This window comes from Lissotriton vulgaris, chromosome 1_1 (genome assembly GCF_964263255.1).
Source record: "Lissotriton vulgaris chromosome 1_1, aLisVul1.2, whole genome shotgun sequence".
Lineage (NCBI taxonomy): Eukaryota > Metazoa > Chordata > Amphibia > Caudata > Salamandridae > Lissotriton > Lissotriton vulgaris.
The window spans coordinates 249,062,453-249,071,130 of NC_141685.1; the positions used below are offsets into that span (position 1 = coordinate 249,062,453).

At 46.1% G+C, this 8,678-nt stretch overlaps 2 non-coding genes across 2 annotated transcripts; one reads left to right on the forward strand and one right to left on the reverse strand.

The window, feature by feature from the left end:
- Positions 1-389: 389 nt before the first annotated feature.
- Positions 390-461, reverse strand: TRNAE-UUC (transfer RNA glutamic acid (anticodon UUC)). The gene has a single exon. It is a non-coding gene; the product is annotated as a tRNA-Glu (tRNA).
- A 3,649-nt stretch (positions 462-4,110) lies between these two features.
- On the forward strand, positions 4,111-4,196 carry TRNAY-GUA (transfer RNA tyrosine (anticodon GUA)). The gene is given in 2 exon segments: positions 4,111-4,147; positions 4,161-4,196. It is a non-coding gene; the product is annotated as a tRNA-Tyr (tRNA).
- The last annotated feature ends 4,482 nt before the right edge of the window (positions 4,197-8,678 follow it).

Below are 8,678 nucleotides of genomic sequence, written 5' to 3' on the forward strand. Positions count from 1 at the left end.
GTAGCTACGTTCGAATCTCGGCATCCCTGTGCCAACCACAAATTAATGTAATCTTCTGTAATGTAAATTGTGCTCATGCCATGTTGTCAAGTTCGCGCTATATAATATTGCAAGGAAAAATAAAGTAGGGAAACTCGAGTTCACACACTACTGAACGCGCACTCTTAAGTGCATCAGCAGTGCACTGTGAATCGGAGCGTTTCGCAGGCCTGTCACAGATAAGAAATGCTATCAAAACGAAATCCTACAAAACAATATACTACTGGCCGGCAGCAATTCAGACCCAGACAACGTCGGGACGGGCTGCTAGTGTATTGATATTTAGCGGCATTTAGGATTGTAGGAAATAAGAGAACGTTTAATGTATCTCTGTGGTAAAAAGTTTGATCTTCCCATACCGGGAGTCGAACCCGGGCCGCCTGGGTGAAAACCAGGAATACTAACCACTAGACCATATGGGAGGCTGTCTCTCCACTGCACAGCGCAGTGTATGTGACCGATGTCTGTCCAGTCAGACGCTTCTCTGTACATTTCAGGTCACACTGCCCCCTTCAGGGTCTGACCATCAATGGGGTAACAGACACCCCCCCCCCTCCTCCTGACAAACCAGAAGGCTCCTGTTACCCCCTCTCCTCTTACCATCAGCACCGACCCCAGTCCTGACACTCGATTGGTTCACACAGAGGAGGGAGGACCAGCTCAGGTCACCCTGGCTTCTTCCCAGGTATCTTCAGATGCAAAGAGTGACCGCCAGGGGGCAGCACCGCCACAGCACTCACAGCCCACAGGGCCCTGGAGCAGCAATGGGACATCAGCAGCCTTGACAGGGGGCAGACCCCGAATAATCCCGCACAGCATTCTGGGAGAGCGGGGGAGGAGCCTCTGCAGTGTGTATTTACAAAAGTAAACATCTGAGGTTAAAAGCAATAAGCACACATTTGTTGGCATTCTCTTCTGTGTTGTTCCTTTTTGACATCATGCCAATTTAAAAGAACCGAGTGGAGAAAACTTGTAAAAATAGGTAGAATAGGACTGCAGCCTGGGCAGGGAGATGAAACACTCATAGACGCAAATGTTTCCATATTTATTCATGTCAAATGTAAACAAGTTCTAAATCAAAATATGCACCTATGTTTACACCGGATGTAAAAGTGTGCACTGATAGGGTCAGGGGGCTGTTTCTTTCCCCCATGTGTTCCTTTCACACATGCGGGTCCCCAAGTAAGCTTCGGCTGCTCTGCCTTGTTTTTCTTAGTCAGGTGTTAAAAGGGGGGCCTGGTCCCTAATTCGGGGGCCCAGGGTACGGAGGCCCCGGGGCACCGGAAGTAAACACCCCTCTTTGATACAAACATGGCCCAGTAACCTCTGATTGCCCTCTGACCCCTCAGACTGCATTCCTGGCAGACCTGTTTTATAGAGGAGGTGGGACTGACGTTGAGGCGATGCTGCCGAGGGGCAAAGGGCTTACAATGGCTCAGCATTTCAACCCAGTCTCCTCCTATTATCACCTTTGTTACACCCACAGCATATAAGAGCTCTGATAGGTGAGAGGGGACCTCCCTCTTGTCTCCTTCTGATCCTATTACAAGGACCAGCCCCTGGACTTTAAGTAAGACCAGCCCCTGGGGCCCAGGCCCGGCTCCAGGAATATTTATTTGGGTGGGCCAAAGGTACTTTCGGGTGGGCCGATTTATCGCTTATATATCTAGCCAGGCCTGCTTCTGGGCCCTCCTTTCTATCCTTAGTCTTACAAGGCACAGTAAAACGCACTCTTTTCCAAGTCTCTTTCTAAATGTTATCACTTTCAAAAAGTGCTTTTCTTCCATGTAATGTCCCTTTGATGGGAAGTGGAGGTTTCTAAGGTGGGAGTATCAAGCAAGTGACACTACTCGGGCTCCCTCTGCGCGAGCCTTCAGGGAGAAACCCTCTTCATTACTACCTCCACTTTACCCCTGACTCTGCAGCGCACTTACTTACAGGCTTGATTATCCACTTTTCTACCATCCCCCTCTATTACACCTTACCTCACAGCTGACCTTGGGCCCCAGCCCCATATCAGCCACCATACAGTTCCACTTTCATTATTCCCAGTAAAAAATAATAGCAAAATCACCTTCAAACTTGAAACATTAAATATAGCAGTAAATGTAATTAGCATGCATGTTATAGTATGCTCCACAGTTGTCCTAATCGGTCGGCTTTAGTGCTGGTACAAAAGTCTTTTTGACCTCTTTGTCTGTAGATAACTCAACTTCCACCCTCCAAAAGTGCCCTTCATCTCTCAGTAGCCACTCCCCTTCTTGGCCTCCACCTCAGACTCCCTACCTTCCACCCTCCACCAGTGCCCCTCATCTCTCTGTAGCTCCCTCGCACCCCAAGACCTCCTCCTCAGATTCCTTTACTGACACCCTCCACCAGCTCCTCTCATCGCTCTGTAGTTCTCCCCACCCCGTGACCTCCTCCTCGGATTCCCTCACTGCCACCCTCCACCTGTGCCCCTCATCTCTCTGTAGTTCTCCATCACCCCGTGACCTCCTCCTCGGATTCCCTCACTGCCACCCTCCACCTGTGCCCCTCATCTCTCTGTAGTTCTCCATCACCCCGTGACCTCCTCCTCGGCTTCCCTCACTGCTCGCTCCACAAGTGCCCCTCAACTCTCTGTAATTCTCCTCCCCGTGACCTCCTCCTCTACTTCCCTCACTACCACCCTCCACCAGCGCCCCACATCTCTCCGTAGCCCCCCACCCCATGACCTCCTCCACGGATTCACTCACTGCCACCCTCCACCAGTGCTCCTCATCTTGCCGGTGCCCCTCTCTCATATCCATTCCATTTGTTGCATAGCCCTACTCATAGGAGTGTAGGGTGTCACAGTACTTTATATAACAGCACACTTTAAACGGAGACAATAAATCGGTCTACTGGAAATGTCACATCAGCCAATGAGGATTACAAGGTGTAGAAATCACGTCATCCATACAGGTGGGCAGTATATTTTACGAGGGTTTGGTCTGGAGAAGCACACACTCAGGATTTAAAGAGTACTCCAGTGGTTGGGGGTTGGTAGAACTGCCCAAACAAACTCTTTTTTAGTAAAATTAGAATGTTGAAAGAATGGAGAAGTTCTAACTATATCACAACACAAAAAAGTGAAGTTTGTATGCAGCTCTTTGATGACAGTTCATTGGTCACTGTCCTATGTTAGGATGGTAACTTCTGAACTGCAAGTAACACAAGGATCTCTGTGACAGAGGTAGTAACCCACTGAGCTATTCCCATAAAATTCAGTTTATCTGCATTTAAAAACTACCAACAGACAAATGTTTGCTCTGCATCAGGATCGTAAATCACCAGTTATCTGAACAGTTTTTATTGATGTTGTAGATCGGTGGCAGATTTACTGCTCGGGTCAAGGATCATGTTTTGGTGGGGCAGGGTCATGTTTGGGTGGGCCTGGCCTACCCGGCCCACCCTCTAGAACCGGGCCTGCTGGGGCCCCCTGGGGTCTGAGTGTGTTTCACAGACAGGGACTCGCTGACGTTGTCACAGCCCAGAACTCGCTGACCAACATCACAACCCAGAAACATAAAATGTAGCATCGGATGAAGTTTGGCATTTATATAAATAGAAAACATAACCCCATTATTAACTTTTGGATCCCATGGTGAATACCATTTTTAAAATTAAAATGCAGGAACCGCAAAAGCACATTTAAGTACTTAATGCTACAAAGCGCATTCAACCCCAAAACATTAACTCTTAAAACACCATAGCAAATGTAACTGAAGATCTACAGCAATAATGTATCCAAAAGTAAACACAAAACACCCTAAATAAATTAAACAACAAATATAACTCTGATCCGACCAAGAAACCTAGGGTGTTGGAGCGCATATATATAACTAGCTAACATAACCCAATTTTTAACTTTTGAATCCCAAAAATAATAAATGCATATATATCATGAAAATCTGTCAGGACTCTATAAGTGAAATATCTGTCAGGTTTGCAGTTTTTTCAAGTGTTTAGAAAGAGAAAAGTGCCTAGATGGCTGGGCCCTGTGCCCACTCCTCATGCGATATAGCGCCTTGTCATCCCCTGCCAACCTAGCCTTCGATAGCTCAGTTGGTAGAGCGGAGGACTGTAGTGGAGTGACTGTCATCCTTAGGTCGCTGGTTCAAATCCGGCTCGAAGGATTTTTGCAAACTCTTCACTTTTTTTCCCTCTGCTTCACAATGGAAAGCGCCTCTTTCTCGGACCCTCACTCGCCGGGGCTTTTCCTGCCTCCCCTCTTCACCTTTACAGCCCAGCTCTCTCCTCCGGCGGGGGTGAGGGGGGTGGTGTCTCCCGCCCCCCTCCCTGTGTGCAGCCCCCGCTGCAATGCCCCCTCATCAGACAGAGCCAGGGGCCCCTGGGCTGAAGAGCCAGTCCGGGGCCCTGTCTGAAGCAGCCCTGGGAGCTGGTTGTGGTGACTCTGGCATCAGGGGATGCTGCTGAGAGCGTCTGCTAGGAGGCGAGAGGGTTGCTGTGAGGTGTGAGGGAGGAGTGTGTTTGTGTGTGTATGGGGGGAGAGAGTGTGTGTGTTTGTTGAGCCCGTGGCCCCCTGTGTTGGTGTCAAGGAGTTGATAAATGGCACGAACCGGTAGCATATAGTGAAGAGGCGGCTCGAAGGCCACATGAGGAGCGGCTCAGCAGGTCGAGCTCCATCGGTTCCTCGTTAGTATAGTTGTCAGTATCCCCGCCTGTCACGCGGGAGACCGCCTGTCACGCGGGAGACCGGGGTTCAATTCCCCGACGGGGAGATGTGTTTTTTTTTTTCTCTATACAAACATTTCGATAGAAAACATATTTTAAATGCAATTTATAATGTTATACTGATATTACAATTTATTTGATGATTCTTTTTATTCATGGCCACACCTTTACAAGTTAAAACATGTGGAAGTCTTTTACCAGCAGTTGTGCCTTTTCTTTTTAAGTAATTTAAAAGGTAAAAAGTAACTGAGGCTTATTATTTATATAAATACATATATATATTATTACAATCAAAGAACTACATGGGAAATGCATTTTACCGAGTATTCTTCATACTAAATAAATGGAATGTTGGGGGCGGGATCTGAATGGGGAATTGTTTTATACGAAGGTGTCACTTTTATCTATTTAAAGGTTACAGTTTAGAACTTACAGACACATTGTGAAAGTAAAAGTGCCACTGGGCCGGACGTGCACGCCCCCCCCACCCTCCTCAGAGATCTTATATTCCCCGGGTCCAGCATGAGTACCTAACACAGGTCGGTGTTTGCCCTCTATATTGGGACATGATAGGACGGCAGGTCCCTGCATTCTAAGTAAAACTCTGTCCAGTAGGGTGACCAACTGGCATGGGTCAAATTCAGGACGGTGAGTGTAAAAATTCAGGACCAAACTTTGGGACAAATGTAACGTTTTAACACATCAGAGGAGGTCGCGCAATACTATATAAGTAAGTCCATCCAAATCCAAACATATTCTTCCATTTGCAAACCTATTCATCATGTATCCTTCCTTCCATCCATCATTTCATTCATTCATCCATCCACACTTTCACTCATCGATCCACCATTCATCCGTTCACTCATCCATCCAGCCATTTACCCTTTCACCCATCCAGCCATCCTTTTACTTTCTCATCCATCCACCCAGTCACTCATCCTTCCAACCATTCACCTTTCCAGCCATCCATCCATCTCCCTTTCTCTCTCCACTGACTCTTTCACTTAGCCATCCTTCCTTCCATCCATCCACCCATCCATCTACTCATCCACTCATGAATCCATGCATTGACCCTATCACTCATCCATCCATCCTTTCTCTCATCCATCCGCGTTTTCACCTCTTCACTCATCTATCCATCCTTTTGTCCATCTACCCTCCTTTTCACTCACTCATCCATCCTTACTCACAAAAAAAGGAAAAATTAGGAGAAATAAAGATATTTTTCCTCGTTGTGCCTCGTTACGTTTTTGGCCCTGCCTCAGAGTTACAATTTCTTGTAAGGCTGGGGCAGTGCCAAAAAGCCATGGATGTTGTTGGGATCGCTCCCCAGTAACACCATGCGTTAAAGGGAACAATATTTAGAAAGCAGCATTAAGACTAAACAAGCATTGGAAATGCAATAGGGTTTGCATTAGAAGAGTTGGAGATATTGGTCTTGTAAATCTAATAATTTTGTAAGTATTAATTTTGTTATTGTAAATGGCAATATTTATAGAATTTGCAAATGTGACACCTATAGCATTATTTAACATTTTTTGTGCCATTTGTAATAAAGCTTGAAACATTGACAGAACATATTTGAACATGTGATGCTGTGGTTGCGCTGAGTGATGCTGTGGTTGCGCTGAGTGATGCTGTGGTTGCGCTGAGTGATGCTGTGGTTGTGCTGAGTGATGCTGTGGTTGCATTCTACCCAAAAAAACATCCTGCCAAATAAAAAAAAACGTTTTTCCGCATCGCAGACACTTAAGAAAAAAGTATTTGCTTGCACAAGGCCACTGCATAAAATAAAGTTACTAAAATTAACTCACTGAACTTATAATGTTTACAAAATCATACATGCTGAAATCACACGCGGGTGCGTAAACACATAAGGTAACATGCACGCAAACACACACCAGAAGCTCAAACATATGCAGAAAACATGCACACACACACAAACGTTTCACACACACAAGACAGAAGGCAGGAAAGTTTAGAAGGTAATTGGACCCAGAGCAGGGAGAGTGGACCGAGCACAACGAGTTGCAACACAGCTGTGGAACAAAAACTTGGCCACCATGTCAACAGATGAAAGGAAACCTCATCCAAGACATAATAACTGTGCCCTAATGCACGTAATAGCATAAAACGAAAGTGTGTATGTGCACCTCCAAGACGAGACAGCAGCTGCCAGAGTCCCTCGCCTTCTATGGCGGTGAGAGGTGTTTATCGACAGAATTGGTAGAAGCAGCTGATGTAAACATGACCTGCTGCATTAACTACAAAGTAGCAAAGAATAGTATCTCTCACAACGTGTTTTAAAAAAACTGAACACCTCCAGAGGGCAGGAGAATGAGTCGGGCATCGCATCGCCAGACTGATTGGCAAGAAATTCCGTAAAAAAAAACAAGCAAGAGCTATCAGATGTATGCAGGAACAGGCTGCCAGATGGTGCGAAAGATAGCATTTACAAAACCGTGTTTGAAGCAGCCAGAAAGGGCTTGGCGGACCGCAGGCTTGTCAACGAGCTCTGCTCTTCATCATGTCTGTCACTGCTGCTGCCTGCCCGCAAGCTTTTACTGCCAGCAGCTACAAGCAAATGCATGCAAACATATGCACAGACGCACACATACACACAGGCGGGTGCGTAAACACATAAGGTAACATGCACACAAACACACACCAGAAGCTCAATCATATGCAGAAAACATGCACACGCACACACACAAAGGTTTCACACACATACGACAGAAGCCAGGAAGGGCTGTGGCATGGGTGACCAGCACGCCGTTTCTGCTAGTGCCGGGCCTCACTTTGCATCACACATTCGGCCCAAACCGCAGTGTAATTAAATGAAGCATGTTCTACTCATGGAGTTCGCACAGATCACTGCAAGGCCTTCTCTGGTATGTGATGCCAGATTAGCGCGGGAGATGTGTGCCATAGCTTCCAATGAGTTTCACAATTCACTGTAAACACATGTTAACAAAATGTGAGCATACTTCGCAATGGGGGCACTGGTGTACAGTGTTGATAATGAAAACACAATATTTAATTATTTTATGCTGTGTAAACCATGGCGACATCGTGCATGCAAGTTCTTTACGCTTGTACATAGGCAGGTGAGTTAGAGGTGAAAGTTTGTAGTATGACAGCCTGAGTTGTGGCGCAGTTTTTTACTCTATGCCTGAAGCATCGAAATACAGAAATTTAAACAAGATTAATTAACAAGTTACAAAAGAATAGCATGGCAGCTATTTTTAGTGCAGAGGCTGCTGCGATGTTAAACAAGCTGTCGGACCGGGAAGTGAAGTGAAAAAAATAGGGGGGCAGAAATGCCTGAGGCAGAGAGCAGAGCACACGCTGGGGGATGCCTGTGGGAGGGAGTCTGGTGCAAAGAAACACCAAAAAGACGCACGATTACTCTGATTCCTATTGGTATTTCCCACGAAAACAATGTGAAACCATGTAGTTTTTAACAACATAATCCAAGAAACGGAACAAAATCAGTGCGCAGAACGCAGCAAGCTCTCTAGGAAAACAATATCCGTTGAAAACACAGTGTTGATAATGAAAACACAATAATTAATTATTTTATGCTGTGTAAACCATTACATTGCGACCTCGTGCATGCAAGTTCTTTACGCTTGTACATAGGCAGGTGAGTTAGAGGTGAAAGTTTGTAGTATGACAGACTGAGTTGTGGCGGAGTTTTTTACTCTATGTCTGAAGCATCGAAATACAGAAATATAAACAAGATTAATTAACAAGTTTCAAAAGAATAGCATGGCAGCTATTTTTAGTGCAGAGGCTGCTGCGATGTTAAACAAGCTGTCGCACCGGGAAGTGAAGTGAATAAATTAGGGGAGGAGAAATGCCTGAGGCAGAGAGCAGAGCACACGCTGAGAAGCTTGTGGGAGGGAGGGAGGCTGGGCTGC